A 19,558-nucleotide genomic window follows, 5' to 3' on the forward strand; every position below is an offset into this window, starting at 1 on the left:
GATGATGATGATGATGATGATGATGATGATGATGATGATGATGATGATGATGAAATGATGATGATGATGATGATGGGAAACACCAGGCAAAAAGAAAACAACAGACCTTGATGTCAGGTGAGTCTGCAATGAACAGAGCTGGAACAGACACGTCTATGTCCATATTCATCTCTGGGTACATTTTGTGAACAGAGGCGTAGGAGATCTTCAGCACCTCTCTCACAAAGGAAAAGTACAGGGCGATCACATTCTTTGTCTTCAATGGGTCAGTGATGTCATAAATCGTCTGAAAACGCTGATAGCAAAGAAAATCACAGGCGAAAATGACCTCCACCTCGTAGTTAAACATAGCCTCTCTTTGGGCCCTCACGAAGCCTCGCTGACGACTTCCGTTTCTGTTCCCATTTCCGCTTCCGGTTTGCTGTTCTTGTCGTCTGCTGTCCCTCCTAGGAGCAATTGTCTGACGCTTCTTCGGCTTTTTCAAATGTTGATCTTCCGTTCTGAGAAGTACAGACCCGCTATCAGACGAGAAATCCAGATTGGGTGTTGAAGTCGCTAAATGGAAACGCTTCGAGTCTTTAGAGTTTGATGAGTTGAAAGGTTCGATGAAGAACTGTCCATCACTCATAAGAAAACTTCCAAAGAGTTTGAAAGAGGAAAATTCGAAATCACGGATGACTAAGAACACAGCCTGGCTGTCTTTGTCTTGGTAAGTGCGGCAGTGACGAGAGAAAATTCTGGGGATGTGGTCAACACGCACTGGTCCTGTCTGCGAGCTTCGTGTCAGGAGAGGGATTTCGCCCGGGTCAGATTTCGGGGTCAGGGGTGAACTTGGACCACTATGCTGCTCTAGCCTGAAGTGCTGACGCTTCCCGCGACAAATGAAGTCTACTTCTAGACTGGAGGGCATGTGGTCATCTGATTCATCTGCTCTGCTTTCCCCATTTAGACCTCGAGACCGCGGCGAGGCAAAGGTCAAGGCTGTTATGTCAATGGGAACCAGCTCTGGGAATGGAACGTGAGAGAAGTTTGTAGTTTGAAACAAAATGAATGTGTCCTGTTTTAATACATAAACCTGCTGTGTTTTAACCAATAAATAGGACTTAATCTAAGTGCGGCTAGCTTTCTTGGATAAGGGCGAAGAAAATCAGAAGAGGGGGGGGAGGGGGCTCACGTGGCCTGGAGGTTAAGGTGTTCACCTCTCCTTCAAAGGTCCCGGGTTCGAATCTGGGTGGTGACGGAAAAATGTTCTTCTCTAAAATTGTCTCCTTTAATCTCCTTTCTTGCTCCCTTGCCATATTCCGTCGTCTGCTTTTTTCTCCACTTTCTCCTCGCACACTCTCTTATCCTTTGCCCCATTCCCTGGGCTCCTGACTCTTCCTGACTGCTACTCATTGGCTCCTTCTTACTGCTGTCTTTCAGCCACACCCCTGATCTTATGGTAGGAACTATATACACCTAGTCTTCTCGGACAAGGGCGAAAAATCTCGAAGGTCCCGTGTGCAAGTTGCGTACATCAAAGATCCCTTGGTTGTCTAAAATCAATAAGAGAAGGCTTCGTTTGCCACTCGGGCAAAATTCAAAATTTCCTACAAGCTGAAAATGTTTAATGTGTCCCACGCGCTCATATGACCTTACGCAGTTGCGAGCGTCGTAAAACACTTACCAAAAAGAAATAAAAGATCTCAGAGGTCCCGTGTGCACTTTAAAAATATGTTGGTGGTCCTAGAATTGATAAGAGTAGGCTTCGGCCGCCACCCGGTCTAGTCAGTATAACAACATATATAGAGTACCAGCGAAATCGGAATGTGGCCTCTTGAAGGAAAGTGGCGCTCCTAAGAAGGACAAACGGTCACAAACGTACAAATCAGTTGCACGGCGGGTTAGACTGCTAGCAGTCATCTACACCTGACATCTGTCAGAAGAACGCAAAGGTGAAGAATAGTGCGGTTGAACCTGCCTCAGCTGTCAGCTGTCTATGTCAGTCACCTGTCCTAACACTCACTGTTCAGTCGTACCCTTGCGTTTTTTAAAATATAATTGTCTTTTAACTTGCCCATAGAGGTCGCAGTCCAACTCGAACATGCTCATTCTGTCTTTTTTGGCAACATGTAGGCCTCAAAACCTGCTCATAGCGGCCATTTGCTACAAACGATTTCACCAAACCGTTCTGAGACTGTGTAGGTTAAATCAGTATAAAGATTTTATTATAGAAAATAATTTTGATGGCAATGAAATGAAAAGATAAAATTATTAAGATTTCAAATTTCAGGCCATCTGTTGACTTTGTCTTTTCGAGTAGGTGACCATAATTCAGATTTTCCCCTTCTTCAGCCCTGCCAATGATAAGTAACACGTTAAGACAAACATGTTAGAAGTCTTTGTGGAGAAGGGAGAGATTACAGTTCCCTACGCTTAGCATTGACGTCACGCACGAAAGACGACTTTTAGTTTATTATTCCTTTCTGAAGGGGAATCTTAACTATATTAGTTAGAGTACCTTTACTTTGTATTTGTTACCAAAGTTATCTGAACTTACCTGCCTCTTTTGGCATGCGATTAGTATCAAACAGCTGCATAGCTGTAGCTCGCTGTGAGTAACTCGATGTAGCCAAGATGAGACAGACCGCCGACATGCAGCTCCACCGTGAGTCAGTCACCCCCCACCTCCCCATGGCACCAATGTACCAGACAACACAATCTGGAGAAAAAGTGAGAGTTAAAAACTCGTCCGTGTTCGCCTTTGTCCGTCCTGGAATGACAATGGAACCATCTAATGGATGGAGTATCAACGCTGTAAGATTAGATAATAAACACTTAATTCGTCCCATGATGAAAGAAATAATGTATTCGTTTGCTTCAGCCTGATGCTTGCTAATGACAGAATATTATACGTGTGTATATTATATTGTGTGTCAAACACCTTCTCATGGTCCATGAAGACAATGTCGTCGTCTCTGACTATGATATTATTCTATAATGCTATCTAAAAGAGTTTGCCAGACCTATTCCCATGGCCTAACATAACACGTACGATATAGAAACAATCCTTTTTATTGGAAGATAAGGTACGAAGTATCTTTTGGTCACCTTTCATTTGAGTTTGACTCTACCAAAGAGTAATCAAATTTGTACTCGTATAATTTGTTGGCGAAAGGCAGCACCAGTAGGTGAAATTCAAAGTCAAAGAGAAGATTCCGGCCTGTAGCTCATTTTGTGACGTAATGTTGTCAAATGGGGAATCTCTCAGGCAAACATTAATTGGTTTAGCTGAGCAGACAAATGGCCGCCGACATTCGTCATTGTCGTAAGTCAAAATACAAGGTTTCCCAGAGTAAGCAAAAACTATTTTATGTTGTTCAGGACACTATATTGATACAAGATAATGTTTAAGTCGTCTATTTTTTAAATTATTTAAAACGGGAAATGAGACTAGAACCAGCCTTATCAAAGTCTACAACATACTTTTCATTTTTTTTTCTCGAAATGTTAACATACTGCATTGTTGAATGGGGCCTCTCATTAACTCGGTTTGTATAATGCTGGGCCACAGAGCGGGTGGTCGTGGATCGAATCCCCTACTGAGTGTTCTTGAACCGGAGTCGTTTTGTGGAGTTTTTAAAGCTCTCAACCCATCCTACTTGGTCTTATCGGAGACGGGCTTTAAATTAGGTGGTGCCGCCTTTAACAATGAATAATGGATAAATAATAAATTACATTTTCTTAATCCTCGTGAGAAAATTTGATTTCAATTACAAACATACGTACGTAAATACGTAATAAGAAATACATGCATGATACGCAATATAACACCAATACAGAGCAATTTCACAAACATGGTATTGCTTGGCACTGTGCAGCGCCCTGTTATTTGAGTTTGGGTTGTCTTGTCTTACTCAGATACACACCCCCAGTGGCCACCCATCTACATCCCGTGTCACCGACACTTGCTTGACATTACTACCACAGTCTGCACTCACAACTCACTTAGCCACCGTAGCCCCTTCTATTAGTGTCGATAGAAGCGTTAAACCTATACACTTACTTACTAATGCTGAATGATGGCGACGAAATGCTGTATAAGAACAAGAAAACATAGGCCCTACTCACATCTTTACATTTGTTCATTGTTCCTAACTTACCTGCTTTGGTCACACTGGAAGAAGGAAAACACACACAAACGCACTAGCAGCTGACCTCTTCAATCCTATAGAAGAGGAAAAAAATTAAATATAATCTTATCTCGGCCCTTAGGACTTGTGTGTTTCCCAAAAGTTTAGAGTTAAGTAATGTTTATTATTCTCATTTCTATTCTCATTTCTATTCCCCTTATTTTTACTGTTATTATTACTATTACTATTACTAGCACTACCACTATCATTCTCACTATTATTAATATTATTATTATTATTATTATTATTATTATTATTATTATTATCTATTCTTATTATCATTATTTATTATTTTTATTATTATTATTATTATTATTATTATTATTATTATTATTATTATTATTATTGATATCCCAATTATTAAAAGAAATATCCACTCAAACTCAATATCTAGAAATATAAGTCTCATTTCGCTGATCATCTCCACAGTCTCGTGGACATGGACATAATATCCGTGGTGAGAAAAGAACACAACAACTGGAACAAAGACACCACGCACCGAAGTAACCTCTGATGTACACGTCAAAACGTCTCCACCTCTGGCCTGTATTGTCTGTGTCCCTCATGAGTGCACTGACTACGATCATGTTAACTGAGCTAGAAGAATGTTCATTACCATATTGACCAAGATCTTTGGCTGATTTTTGGCTTTTGACGGTCAGGCTACGCTCAACAATTTGCTCTTCGCTTTCCTCTTTTGTGGGATTCTGATTCGTTGTTGCAGTAGTCAGCATTTTGTGCCATTGTTTAAAATAAACAGAAACGTAGGAGTTTTTAGAAATTATATTTATTTTTGTTGTTTTGCCCAGAAAACTGGCAGAAAGCTATAGCAGTCCCATTACGGAAAAAGAAAAGCAACAAACGCCATTGCACAACATACACAGGCATCTCTTTCTTCAGCCACGTAGGGAAATATAATAATACGCGAAGATATTAGAACAGCGGATAAGACCTATTGTCCAGAGAAATCTAAGGGAAGCTCCATTCGGATTCCAAAAGGGAAGACGATGCACGGATTCTGTATTCGCATTATGACAGTTATGCAAGAAACCCATCGAAATCAACAAAGAATCCAACATCGTCTTCATAAACCAGGAGGAAGCGTTAGATAGTGTAAACCATGCCAAACTCTTGAAAACATTTGAAAAGTATGACGTCAGAAGACAACTGTTAGAAAATGTCAGAACTCTATTTACCAACATCAAAATCTCAGTAAGAACAAAGGAAGGCAATACAGACTGGTTCGAAGTAAGATCTGGAGTACGACAGTGAGGCTTTTTATCTCCCCTCCTGTTTAATAATATAATATAATAATATATATATATATAGGTTACTGAACACACAGTGCTACAAATGAAACAGAGAGAGCGAGAGAGAGAGAGAGAGGGGGAGAGAGTGAGAGTGAGAGAGAGAGAGAAAGAGAGAGAGAGAGAGAGAGAGAGAGAGAGAGAGAGAGAGAGAGAGAGAGAGAGAGAGAGAGAGAGAGAAAGAATGTTTTACGGAGCGGGTTGTCCCAGCCCGTGAGACATGTATTTACTTGGCCTAATGTCCTGTCTTGTTGTGCGTTTGCGTGAGTGCATCTTTAAGTCTAACCTTTGTAACGTCTACTGCCATTGTTAACGACCAAGACAAATTTCTCCCTGCGAGATGAATAAAGATTGTCATTGTCATTGTCATTGTCATTGTTTTATGAGTGTGTGTGTGTGTGTGTGTGTGTGTGTGTGTGTGTGTGTGTGTGTGTGTGTGTGTGTGTGTGTGTGTGTGTGTGTGTGTGTGTGTATGGACACAATAACACAAGACGCAAACCCAAACCCAGAAAGCCTAAATGAACTTCTATTTACAGACGACCAATGTCTTATTCATCCAAACCAACAACGCTTCCAAAATCACACTACCGAACTGAACAACAGCTGCGAGAAATTTGACCTGAAAATAAGCACTTCAAAAACAGAAGTTATGAAAGTGAATGGTCTCCTGAATATCCATGTCAATAGTAAACAACTGAAACAGGTGAAGGAGTTTAAATATCTTGGCTGCACTTTTCCTGAAGACAGGTCCATAGACAGAGACATAGAAATGCGAACTCAAAAAGCCAACGCTGTCACCTACCAGCTCGCACCCTCCTTTCTCATCCAAACATCTCCATGGACACAAAGAGACAGCTTATCACTTCAATATATTTATACCAACATTATGCTACCAGTATCAGATCTGCAAGTTAAGTGAAAATGGTATGGGTTTAACGCCACTATCAACACTATTACGTTATTTAAGGGGCGGGACCTCCTAGTTTAACGCCCGTCTCCGATAGGACCGAGCCAAGTGGGAAGTTCGTGTAAAGTGCCTTTCCCAAGGACACAACGTCGGACCGAGCTGAGGCTCGAACCTCGAACCGCAATCTCACGATTATGAGTCCAGTAGCCTAACCACTAGGCTACCTCACGTTAAGTAAAACCTATGAAACATCTTTTATTGTGATCTGTAAGTAAGTAAGTAAGTAAGTAAGTAAGTAAGTAAGTAAGTAAGTAAGTAAGTAAAATCTTTCCATACCTATTGAAAGAAATGTTATTGCAATGATTGGCCTCAAAGTATCTTGGTCATACATTGTTCTTGTGTTTAAATTGTCCTTCCTGTTGTTGAAAAGAATGACGCCAAAATTGTCAGTGATGATCTCTGCACTGAACGTGAGTCACGTGGACAACTACTCCGTCATCTCGGCACTGATCTCAACAAAACTTTGAATAAATAGAATTCAACCAGGGGAGTGGGGGGGGGGGCATTAAGTTTCTAAATTGTGTAGAAAATCATTTAACGTGTCTGAGAAAGATTATGAAAATTTGACAATCTTTACCAAAGTTAACAAAGCGCTGAACTTTACTTTTTTTGTATGTTCATCTACAGGGGCGTGTGATTGGTCCGTTTTGATTTCAAGGCAAGAGCTGTAAAACCAAAACAGTCACATAAGATGGGTATCTCACCGTACTGAAAAAAATAGTAGTAGTTTTGGGAGGAGAATTTAAAATGTTAGCTGTTGAGGAGGCCTGAATCCAGTGGGACGGAGCCTCATCCCAAGCATCAAAAGTGGCCCTTGCATGGTTGCAAGACAAATATTGGCCACGCTTGATAAGCTGAAAGCTTACAAGTTAATAGTCACCGCATTCTCCCAACTTGAGCTCGTTCATTTACTTCCTTTGGGAATTTATGGACAGTCAGAGTCTACAGAAACAACCCACCAAAAACAATTCGGACAGTTAAAAGTCAATATTGTGGTTCAAAGAATCAGCCCCCCAAAAAATGCCACAGAGTTCATTAAATTTCCAGCGGCGTGTTGGAGCTTGTAGGAGAGATAGTCAACAGTTGGAGCTTGTAGGAGAGATAGTCAACAGTTGGAGCTTGTAGGAGAGATAGCTAACAGTTGGAACATACCACTTTCTTTGGGTTTATTTGGCATAATAGATTTGGTAATAATTTGAACCTCTTTGTCTCCACCTGGAAACTTGGCCATCAGGAAACCAAAAGGGGTTCTTAAGCGGACTAACTTCTCATGAATGTATGTTCATATCATTTGGATTTGAAAAAAAGAAAAGGCATCAGAATAAAACAAACAAGCAAACCAACAGACAAACTAAGAAACAAAAATGAATAAACACACTTCAAAATATTGAGACCATCAATCAGCAATGGGGGCCGTCCGCACGTCTTTGTAATTTTGTATATATATTTTTTTTGGTTTGTTAGGGGGGTGGGGGGGGGGCTATCCAATACAATAGTTAATATTACTCCCTGTCTCAACTTTTAGGTAGGGGAGGTTTCTCGACCAAGTCCTTCAAAACTTTGGTCCGAAGGTAGTAAGCCTAATTTATACGGAGGTTTTACTGTATCGATTAGTATCAGACACTGCATGTCCATTTTCACAACACAATGAATGGCATTGCCTTACATATGGGAGATAAACACGAAAGCGTAAAGCAGCAAAGTAAAAATGTATTAGCTTCCTTTGATCCCTCCGTACGCCATCGGGTGTAGGAATGTGTGGGGTTAAAGATGTCAAGTGTTTTGCTGTTGTCACCAAGACGTGTCATATCAAAAGTCTGGCTGAAAATACACACACACACACACACACGCACACACACACACACACACACACACACTCACACACACACTCACACACACACACACACACACACACACACACACTCACACACTCTCACACACACACACACACACACACACACACACGCACACACATAAAACTAGTTTCCTGAAGCAGGCTTCTTACACAGCTACAGTTGAGACCCTAGAGTAGCCCATCCGTACACGCACAAACTTTTGGTCAAACTTTTTGACGTCAAAATGTATTGGCTGTTTGACGTTCTCCCTACACGCTCAATATACTTTCGCACTGATTAGTTTGTGCCTAGACCTCACCATGGACACACCAACAGCGTTGGCATCAAAACACCATAGAAACGATTCATATCTTCAACTCTGGCTCCAGATTTTTGGGAGTCGTTGACTTTAAAAAACAATTCGTTCGTAATACAGACTTCAGCAAAAGTTAAGGGCCACCTTGACTGACAACCGTAGTTTTAAAATAAAAAATCTCGGAAAAGACAGCAAGGAATGTTTTTAAAATGTTTGCTCTGAAAGTGTTAATGGGTTAACAGTGTGTACTACAAAGCTTCCTAACGACCAAGTGCAGCCCAAAAATCCTCGGGGAATTTTAGCCAAATTTGCTGCTTTTTTTTTTATCAAACTCTGCGACCCCACGAACATTCCTCAGTTAAAATCTCTGGTGCACGTGATAAACGTACGTATGGTGTCAAACTGTGCTCACTTTTTTTGGCAATATAAGCCGCCGTTTGTGCAAAATCCAGTATTGCATCAACATGCCAACAAGACGAAAGCTGAGAGACTTTGATCGTGCCAGGGCTATGGCATGGCTGCAGGATGGTGTTGGATACAGAGAAGTTTCCAGAAGGCTTGCAGTGTCACACTCTGTCATTGTCCACCTGAAGCAGCGCCATTAAGGCACTGGACCAGTCCAAGAACGCCCACGTGCAGGTCGACCAAGAAGACCCCTGGGAGTTTTTGCCAGTGGTCCATAACTTATATTGAAGTCTGTGTAGTTGAAGTCTGTGTAGTTTGACACAGTTTGTTATGAAACTTATGTTCACACAAGTCAGTTCCAAGTTTTTAGTGCGGTCAAAAATTCGTGGCGCAACTTATTTTTAAATATTGTCTCAACCATCGAACATAGACTTAAAGCTTTTTATTATTTGTAACAAATTATTTTGGTAAGTGTTTTACGGCGCTCGCAACTGCACAAGGTCATATGAGAGTACGGGAAACACCAAACATTTTCAATTGGTAGGAAATTTTGAATTTTGCCTGGGTGGCGGCCGAAGCCTACTCTTATAGACTTTAGACCACCAAGGGATCTTTAACGTGCTCAACTTGCACTCCGAGAATTTTCTTTTCGCCCTTGTCCGAGAAGGCTAGGTGTAGATCTTTCCTAACAGAAGATCAGGGGTGTGGCTGAAAGACGACAGTAAGAAGGAGCCAAGGAGTAGCAGTAGAAAGGCTGTAGAAAGAGCCAGGAGACGATAAATATATGTATATATATATATATATATATATATATATATATATATATATATATATATATATATATATATATATAGGCTTATATATAAGCCTACATAATATTCTGTTTCTATACGTATAATAAATTATAATATAATTTTTTAATAGGCATATACATAATTAATATATTATGTATAATTGTCATATATATATTATATCTATATTAAGCGTTATAATAATATTTTACACACACACACACACACACACACACACACACACACACACACACACACACACACACACACACCGCATGCCTAGGTACACGTGAAAAGGCGACACTTAAAGAAGTAAAGCCAAGCCGCGCTGCGAACTTAGGTGAAAACATCCAACTCGAGCTCCTCGTATTCATATTACATGTTTTATAACTTCATATAGGTACGAGAGTCGAAAGACTCCTGCCAAATCAAATCAAAACATGTACCAAATATGATCATTTTGTCGTAACAGTGTGACCTCTACGTGGGAAAACGTTAGGTTACAAAATACAATGGATGAACATTTTTGACTGCACAAGAAAAGAAAAATTAAACAATATCAAAAACTCTATGGTCATCACAAGGCTCCAGAGGGATTTGAACCCTCGACCTCCTGTTTACTAGACAGGCGCTCTAACCAACTGAGCTATGGAGCCAGACTGCACCGAGAGAACCACTACCAGTGGTATTTCGCGACGACTGTTTCTTCGCTACACTCATGATCATAGACCAGGCCTAAGCTAGCCTACCGAAAACAAAAGTGTCGATGTTAATAATATTGCAGTTGTGTGGAAAAACTGTCAGATGTTTTGGGGATTCCATTGCGCCTCTGGGCCTAAAAATGGTTTTAGTCATTCTGTACTTTACGGACCTATTTGCAATATCCGCAAGTAGGCTAGCCAAGTCTTGTCGTAAACCGAATACCGTTTACTGAACATCTTTGAGGTCATTGGAATTCACCCCATGACGTCATCGAAGGGGGAAATTCTTGACATTTTTAACGCGGCCATTTTAGTTGCTTGCCCACCAGCTTTATGTGTACTGTTTCGCGCGGTGGACTACAGTCGTCAACATTAGACTGTATTCTTCGAAATTTCTGCTGTAAGTATTCATTTCCATGTTTTGTAGTTCATTGCATGATGAATGTGCATTTACAATTCGGTCGTATTGAACACTTTGTGTAGGCGGCGAAAGATTTCACCCAGATCTTGCCAATGATTCATCGTCGAGTACTTTTTTACTGTCTGATGTGTTGGAACGGGGACGGGGCAATAACTCACTGTTAGCACACCAATACCACTGTTTGGTTGTTCAAACTGTTTTGGCTGATTGCAACAACTGAACCTCTGGTAGGTGCATAATAAGGTTTTAAATAAGGCATACATGCATTGGAAAGGTTCTTTTTTTATCGAGTAGATCTATTTTAAGTCCAGTTTATTAATGCTGAAACCGGATGGGTGCCAGCACAGCGCCTGTGTAGGCCCTAGGCCTAGTCAGACTGGGTTTACTTTATTGTCGCCCTTCTTTTGCCAGGGGAACAGAGTACAGACTCATTGAAGCAATGCATTTGAAACTCATAATAAACATTCTATTCAAAATTCTGTAATTTGGGTTGCATCTGCCATGACAAAATGCAGCTTTTGGCGAATAGCATTTATTTTCAACTAGATTTCTAGGCCTATTTTCAATCATCTTGGCCCTCATAGTCTAGATCTAGATTCTAGATCTAGATTCTAGATCTAGATCTAGATATCTAGATCTAGATTTTCTAGAGATCTACTCTTCTATTCCTCTATGATTTGACTTTATAGAGTCTCTAGTGCCAAAAAGGATTCGGGTCCGAAAAGAATTACACTACTGTACTTCACTCACACTCACACCCTCTCGAGTGCTCTCTCTAGCATACATAGGGCGGGGGTTCCTCCCCTCATAAAAGGGGGGTTGCTAAATTCACAAAAATAATCCTTTGTGACCGATTTTAAGTGCCTTTTGTTCTCAGCACAATAACATAATAACATAGTGCCGAAAAGTAGTTTAAATGTGTTTATAACGCAGTGGCTACGTGAACGTAGTTGTTGGCAGGCAACGTTCGCACGGCGCCCTGAATGCTATTCGCAGACGCGGTTGAGGCTATGTTCATGGCACTCAAGCTTCGTTTAGACGGAGCGTCTACTGCCGGTTTAAGTAAGCTGGTTTTTGTCAGTGACTTATTTTGGGCACGACCTTGTGTTAGCGCGAGACGGCCCGTGAACGAGTGTAAACAAGCGTTCCGGCACTTTCGAGTTGAAAGCCTGCAAATTTGTCTGCGGGCAGTGTGTGTGGGTGTGAGAAAGAGAGAAAGAGAGGGAGAGAGAGAGAGAAGGTGGGGAGGAGGGAGAGAGAGAGAGAAAGAAAGATTGTGAGAGAAGGGGGGGGGGGGGGGGAGAAAAAGAGGGAGGGAGAGACAGATAGAGACAGAGAAAAATAGAGAGAGAAGGGGGGTGGGGGGAGAGAAAGAGAGAAGGAAAGAGAAAGGGGATAGAGAGACAAACAGAAAGAAAGAGAGGGTGTTATATTTAAATAAAAGAATAAATGATTCCCGTCATTTTCTCTCTGCGTCGGTTCCCTGGCTGACCTGCTGCAATAGTTATTATTGCACACATTTTATGACTAGTGCCATCTTCCGAATCCGACCTTCTGTTTCCCATCTTTCACTTTCACCTCTTGTTTCCCATGTACGGTATCTAATTTTCCATATATGATATCCCATTATATCCCGAAGTGGGTGGTTGGCAGATGCTCTGGTGTGGTTTGCTTCTTCTTTCCCAAACATCTATCGTCCTTCTCTCCCCTTCTTCTTTTTTATGTTTGTTACTTAACTCTCTTTTATATCACAGCTCTAATCTACTGGCGTTCATAATGACCTTTTATATATGCAGAGCGCCGTAAAACCTTTACTAAAACTAAAACCATATCCCGACTTTAATTCTGTAAGGGCGCTTCGTTTTCCTTCATCTCACTGAATGGAATTCTTGAAGCTGAACAAAATGTTAAATATATAGGTCACTATCGCCACTGACTAAAACCGCTTAACTAAAACAGGCAGTGGACGCTCCCCCTAAACGAAGCTTGAGTGCTGTGAAAGTAGCCTCAAAAGCGCCTGCAAACTGCATTCAGGGTGCCATGAACGTATCCTGCCAAAGTTACGTTCATGGCGCCGTGAACGTAGCCTGCAGACTACGTTCACGGTGCTGTGAACGTAGCCACTGCGTTTCTATAAATTTACCGGTGGTCTTGCCATCCTGGCAACTCAGCTTTTTTACTTGACTTCTGTTTTTGTTTCCATTTTTTTTTCCAAGTTTCTATTGAGTTAGGCTGGGACCACTTATCCCGAAGAGTGCCGATCTAGGCTAGACTAGATCTAGAGATCTAGGTAGGGCTAGTTTAATTGTAGTATATTTGGTACTGTGGTGTCCCTTTAAACAGCAACCAGAGAGAGAAGCAACATCTCTACAAATTATCAGCTACTTAAAGTGAAGCTTATAAAAGTTAGAAAAAATTATAACCCCCGCTAACAAACTTGCAACCTTCATTGCTCTTTAAAAATTTATTTTTGCAATTTGCATTGTGGATGGTTGGTGGGTGCTCTGGTATGGTTTGCTCCTTCTTTCCTATCAAACATTTGTCGTCCTTACCTCCCCTCCTTCTTTTTGGTGTTTGTTACTCTCTTGTAACACCTCTTATCTTCTGGTGCTCATATAACCTTATGCAGTTGCGAGCGCCGAAAAACCTCTACTTAAAACTTTATTCTTTGAACTATCTTCCTTGTGAGAGGCATTATGTTAACACTTTGCAGTCACACAGCCAGCAGTACAAAATACCCCGTCTGGTCACCCAGCCAGTAGAACGACTGCAACAAACTTCTCGGGGCTGCTGCGCCAGGTGACCGAAACGGATAATTTTCACTGGCGCATTATAGTGCCAAGTGACCGCAAAGTGTTAAAAACTGTATGTGATCAAGAAAATTATACAAGAAGACTTTTAGGTGATATCTGTAACTCTCACTCTACATTCACTCATCACAAAGCTTAACCCATGGCTCATTTGTGCTTGCGTTCCATGAAATAGTCTTTGAAGTTTATCATAAATTCCTGAATGGTTTAGGTTTAGGTAAAAGAAACATGAAGTCCGTAAGTTGCCAAAAGCAAACACTGTTGCCAGCACTTACAAAAAAACTTTTCATCATGTATATTATATTTTATTAAGCAATGTGTGTCACGACTTTGTGGAATCAGGCGCTCGTCAATTTTTGGGCATATTAAAAGTTATTAGTACCATCTTAAAGTTTTTTCATTTGTCTTTGCCTTGGTGAATAAAATACCCATCTCTCTCAGTGAATATTACATATATTTGAGATTGAAGGTGGTGGGGGTTGCCTGGTCTCAGAGGTAAAATTAACTAAAAAATGTCTGCCAAAGTTTAGTGACTCCCAAAGTTTGATTGTTCTTGGAAACTGCAAATTGACATTTTTTTGGCCTTTGATCAACGTTTTTCTGTAAAATCCACACAGAATGTGTTTTTACATGGACATGAAAGGTGTTGGGCCAAAAAAAAAGAAAAAAAAAAGCTCAACGGACTGAAAAATGCTGGTTTGTTTGATTTCATTTTGACGTGCACCTGATTTCACCACAATGCCTCACATATATATATATTATGTATAATGAAAAAAAAATAATGTGTGTATTTTCAAAGATTGAAAGATAACTGCAGTCTCTCAAAGAAGAAAATAATTTTGCAGAATGTTGGTCAGAGCATATTTTTTAGCATTGAGCCTTATATTTGCTGAAGCAAACTTTTTAGCATATTTAAACTATACACTGAATACTGGAAACCAAGATGAAAATACTTGGCGTGGCTGGTAATGTATGAATTTTCATCAGTCTGGAATAGAAGAACGAAATGGTACCAGAATGATTTAAATCTGGTATTTCGAATTATCTGTTGCACAGATTCTCACAAGCTGTTGCATGTATTGAAATACTGTGTTATCATGCTGACCTGTCTTACACATGTACACCCACAACTCAACATCTTACTCAACTTACTGTTGCACCCATCATTTGTAACTTTACGAAGATTATGCCATACATTTTTTTAAAGAAGAGATGCACATTGTAGTCAGAATGACCTTTCTAATCTGCATGATCAGATGGGATTGAGCAATACAGGGCTTGCAAGTGCACATTTTATCTTTTATAGACCTCTGCTTTGCTTCATCAAATTGTGCTTTGGCTTTTTTTATGTTGTAAAAAACTGAATGGGAAAATTGAAAATACAAATTTTTTGTTCAGTTTTATATACCGGTAGCAGTGGATGCATTTTTCTTAAGACTGATTTGCATTGGTTTTCTCAAACTACGATTAGAATAAATAAAGTATTGTTCACTTAACTTTTACAACAAGCCAATATTGTCAAACATACTTTTAATATTGAATTTTGTTGGTTTGGGATATTCATTTTTTTTACCTGCAAAGAGAACTATCCGCGTGTGTCATTGTGTATAGGGGGTTTCAGTACATAATACATGTAGAGTCCACTTAAATCAAAACCTGGGGGTCAACCTGACGTTCTTTGGTTTTGTTGGGTTTGCAGTTTAGAGAGGTTGCTGAAATAGAAGTAATACATCGGGGGAATTTTCGGAAGCAGAATACTGTAATTATGTTTTGACAACTCTCAGACTTCCATTTTTAAGCTTATTATTTGTGGGTGCAACTTAAGACTGAAAACAGACTAAACTTTGTTAAATGTGTTAAAGGCATAGAGGCATTATTATAATGCTATGAAAGTAGTGTACTTTTGAATTCGTTTTGACTGGCATCCGTGATGCAACAATGAATCACTCTGCCATCTCATGCAGTAGATCACTCTGCCATCTCCTGCAGTAGTTCACTCTGCCATCTCGTGCAGTAGATCACTCTGCCATCTCGTGCAGTAGATCACTCTGCCATCTCGTGCAGTAGATCACTCTGCCATCTCATGCAGTAGATCACTCTGTCACCTCGTGCAGTAGATCAGAGTTGGATTCTGGAGTTTGGAGAATTTTTATCGTCTGTTCTTTCTGCGAGGTTCTTGTATCCCTCTTAGCCCGGGTTGGCGGCCCTGACATGGAGGGTCGAAGCATGCCTCCTAAAATAATCTAAATTGTTACGATGGAGGCGTAAAAACACCAACCTTTAAAATAGACAATGAAGAATTCTTTTTGACTAAGGATTCTAATTTAAGTACCTGACTTAAGACGTGTGATTGAATACTTGAGCTAATCTCCATGTTAAAGACTCCGACCAGAACTGGTGAACCATGAATGTGTTTGAGGCTTGTTGCTGTTGGAAAGTAATTGAATTCTTTTTGAATGCGGGTTTTCTAATTTTAGTTATTTTTAGTTCCTGATAATGTTTGAGGAATGTTATTACTGAAAGAAGTCATCCAGTGTGTTCTGGGTCGACTTGCGCTGTCCTAGTCTTTGTGCTATTCGTTCCCTTTGCTCTCGTCTTTTGAAATCCTTTAAACTTCACTCTGACAGAAAGGGGGCACCGTTTGCTCAGTTGGTATCTCGTTCGTTTATGGAGAGGGTGGTCCTCTTTTGAATCCAAAGTGGTTGGTTCTGAACTTTGGTTGTTTTTAATAATAATGAATAAATACATGTAATTAGTACTTTATTGATTTGATCCCCGTGGAGAAATTTTGCTTTCAATGGCGAACGTGATATGCCATATAACAATTAAACACACAAATATATACTGTTTCCACCCATGTGGCTCTGTCTTACTGGAGATTGACATTTAATTCGGATATCCTGCCTCATGAAAATAACTTTACACTGTGGAAATGATCGTAAAATCTATACAACAACAAATTCCCTCTGGAATGGAATTCATGTATTTTAAAAGCTCTTATCGGGTAATTACACTTATCAAGTGTAAAAAAAAAGCATACTTTGTTGTTAGGAGATTAACCCCCACCTCTCCTTTTCGATGTGGTCTGTTGGCTTTTTATAAATTTGTAATTAGTTGTGTTTTTCGGAACTACTTTTTGCATTTAAAAAAATTCCAACCTTGTTACTTTATCAGCTTGTACTGTTAACTGTAAGCTTTAAGGTTTGTAATGGGTGGTTGGCACGTGCTCTGATGTAGTTTGCTCCTTCTTTCCTCTCAAAATATCTGTTGTGCTTTTCTCTCTTCCTTGTTTTTTTGTGTGTTTGTTACTCTTGTAACACCCGCAATCTTCGGTACTGATATATGACTGAATTGTGTCGCAAGTGCCGTAAAACATTTACTAAATGAAAATAAACCCATACTCTTATTCTTTTGGTGTCACTTTGCTCCACGGTCTTGTGCTCTTCTGGTCTCGCTGAGGGATCTCCTCTTCTTCCCCTGTCACTCTCATGTCCTGAATGAAGAGCGGGATTTAGTTCATGTCGGGCGTTACACTTCGGTGTGAAAGAGCAGGCAGGAGCCAAGGAATGTTTGTGTGCCAGAGCAGTGGGGTTTTTTCCCCCCTGCTCAATATGTTCGTTTTCCTTTGAATGAATACTTCAAATTTTATTGACTCACGAGTTGGCTTTCTTTTAAATGTATTCGTCCCCCCCCCCCCCCCCCCACCTCGGAAGTTTATTTCACTCCTTAATTAAATGGATCTAAAAAGAATTACCTCAATAGTGTAAGGATCTCATGGTTTAACGAGACCCCCCCCCCCCCCACTCACCCATTCATTTTGACATTTCCTTTCAGTTAACGTCCACCTTTTCCCACGATGGTTGATACTAACTTATTTTTATCTTGGTTAGTTTGTTGTCCTTTTTATATTGACATTAGTTTTGTTTGTTTATTGTTTTGTTTTTGTTTTGTTTTGTGAATTGTCTTAGGTAATGTACAAGCCATAAAAGTATCTCTATAACTTCTTATTTCGCCCCCTCTTCACGCGGACGCTGGCTGGCTCTTCTATGTCCCCAGATGAGCAGACTTTGTCACAAAAGTGCACAATTTTTTTTTGTAACCACCGAATTTTTCTGTCCCCGTAATTATTATTGTATCCCGGTGCTCTCATGCATGACGGAATATCTCACCTCCAAAATTCCACCTGTGGGTGGTTGGCGGGTGCTCTGGTGTGGTTTGCTTCTTCTTTCCTATCAACCGTCTATCGTCTTTATCTCCCCTTTTTCTTTTTTGTGTTTATTGCTAACTCCTTTAATCTTCGGATCTTATAATATGACGTTATTGTGTTGCAAGTGCCGTAAAACACTTACAAAAACCAAACTAAAACTTTCACCTCCTTTATCAAGTGAAGCTTTTGTTTGTTTTGTTTGTTGTTGGAGTAAAAAGAATTGCACCGATCGGTACAATAAAGATAATTTAAAATTTAGTGTTTGGGAAAAAGTAAGGTCGACAGACAAACAGCAGGGGGAAAGTAAAGAAGTAGGACCTACCACCAGTGACGTCCTCTGACCATCCGCTGAAGTAAACCAGACGATAAACACGTAGGTTGTACATGCTGTAGTTAATTATAAGGCCTCTTTGTTCAGTGGTTCTTTTCTCCTATGTCTTAATTTAGCTTAACTTCTTCCTTTGCCGTATTAGATTTCCGTGGTGCAGTCTGTTCATAGTTTTTGTATGTACCGGTTTTCATGGTGCGTTCCTATTTTGGGGACCATCACAATTGAATGTTGAGGAACACTCAGTCGGTCATCCTGAACGCCCACGTATGAATGAATAATCCACTTATTGTGTATAGCGTTTATTTTCACCTCCAAGGGTGCTGATGGGATATACAATGTCTCCTCAATAATACCTAGATCCCGTTCACGGCTATTGTGGGGTTTTTTTTTGGGGGGGGGGGGGGGAGGAAATGTTTATACGTCATAGCTTAATCTATTCCGTTCCCGGTTCTATTGTCCGCTTCTTTCTTGTACTCGAAGACATCAGCAGTTGTAGAAAAGCACGGTGAATACCAAACGTAGATTTTTTTGGGGGGAATATCTCGAGACATGTTATTACACATGTGTATATTATTTTGAGAAAATCGGTGGAGTGTTCTTTTATTCCAAAGCATGCCCTTTATCTCAAGAACTTTCTCCGACGTTAGGCTTTTGTGTAAGTTCAGACTGCGATGCTTGAAGTTTCACGGTTTAGCAAAGGCACAAAGACACTTAAGCTTGGCCTACTTTCGAAGTAAACTGTTTATTTTTTCGTAACAGAAAGGCTAACATGCTGTCTGCATTCCTTCGACCATGTTGATTTTTGTATGTGTATTTGTGTGTGTATGTATACATATACACTAGCTGGGCCCCGCCCCCGTTCGATGAACGGATTGAGACAGAAGCGTGTTGATTGTTCCCAGTAGCAAGAAAGAATTTGACAAAAGATTCCAGAAAAAGCGATGATGGTCAACAAAGGAAAGTATCACAGTGGAATATAGCACCAAGTAAAAAAAACAAAGAAAACATGAGGCTAAATCTATACGGGTCGCACACTTAAAATAGTGCTCAGTATTGGGCGACCATGCGCGATAGTATCGAACGGAGGTACGACTTGGAATAAACAAACCTGGCGGATTTTCTAAATTTACGTAGACAGAAGCGTCGGCCTACAAAAGCGATCGGAGAAAATAAAGAAATTAAGCTTTTTGCAGCAAAACTGTCTCAAAACTGAAAAGACGAAGGGCGTCATGATCTGAGGAATATTTTAAAGAATCTTTTGGCGATAGATGCAGCCATTAAAAAGCCTTTTGAAC

The 19,558-nt window shown here is 40.2% G+C and overlaps 1 protein-coding gene and 1 non-coding gene across 3 annotated transcripts in view; one reads left to right on the forward strand and one right to left on the reverse strand.

Annotated features, from left to right (window-relative positions):
- Window positions 1-10,375: 10,375 nt before the first annotated feature.
- TRNAT-AGU lies at window positions 10,376-10,449 on the reverse strand. Its single transcript has one exon. It is a non-coding gene; the product is annotated as a tRNA-Thr (tRNA).
- Window positions 10,450-10,581: 132 nt separating this feature from the next.
- LOC101860544 (angiomotin-like 2a) overlaps window positions 10,582-19,558 on the forward strand; it is a 48,047-nt gene continuing 39,070 nt past the window's right edge. Inside the window, exon 1 of one of the 2 annotated variants that reach the window (XM_005111951.3) lies at window positions 10,582-10,894. The gene's annotated coding sequence lies outside the window, so the exon portion shown is untranslated. Of the gene's footprint in view, window positions 10,895-10,917; window positions 11,143-19,558 lie in introns of those variants that run through there. The other variant, XM_005111952.3, reaches the window with a different exon arrangement.

The sequence above is a fragment of the Aplysia californica genome, unplaced genomic scaffold (genome assembly GCF_000002075.1).
Source record: "Aplysia californica isolate F4 #8 unplaced genomic scaffold, AplCal3.0 scaffold01154, whole genome shotgun sequence".
NCBI classification, from domain to species: Eukaryota; Metazoa; Mollusca; class Gastropoda; order Aplysiida; family Aplysiidae; genus Aplysia; species Aplysia californica.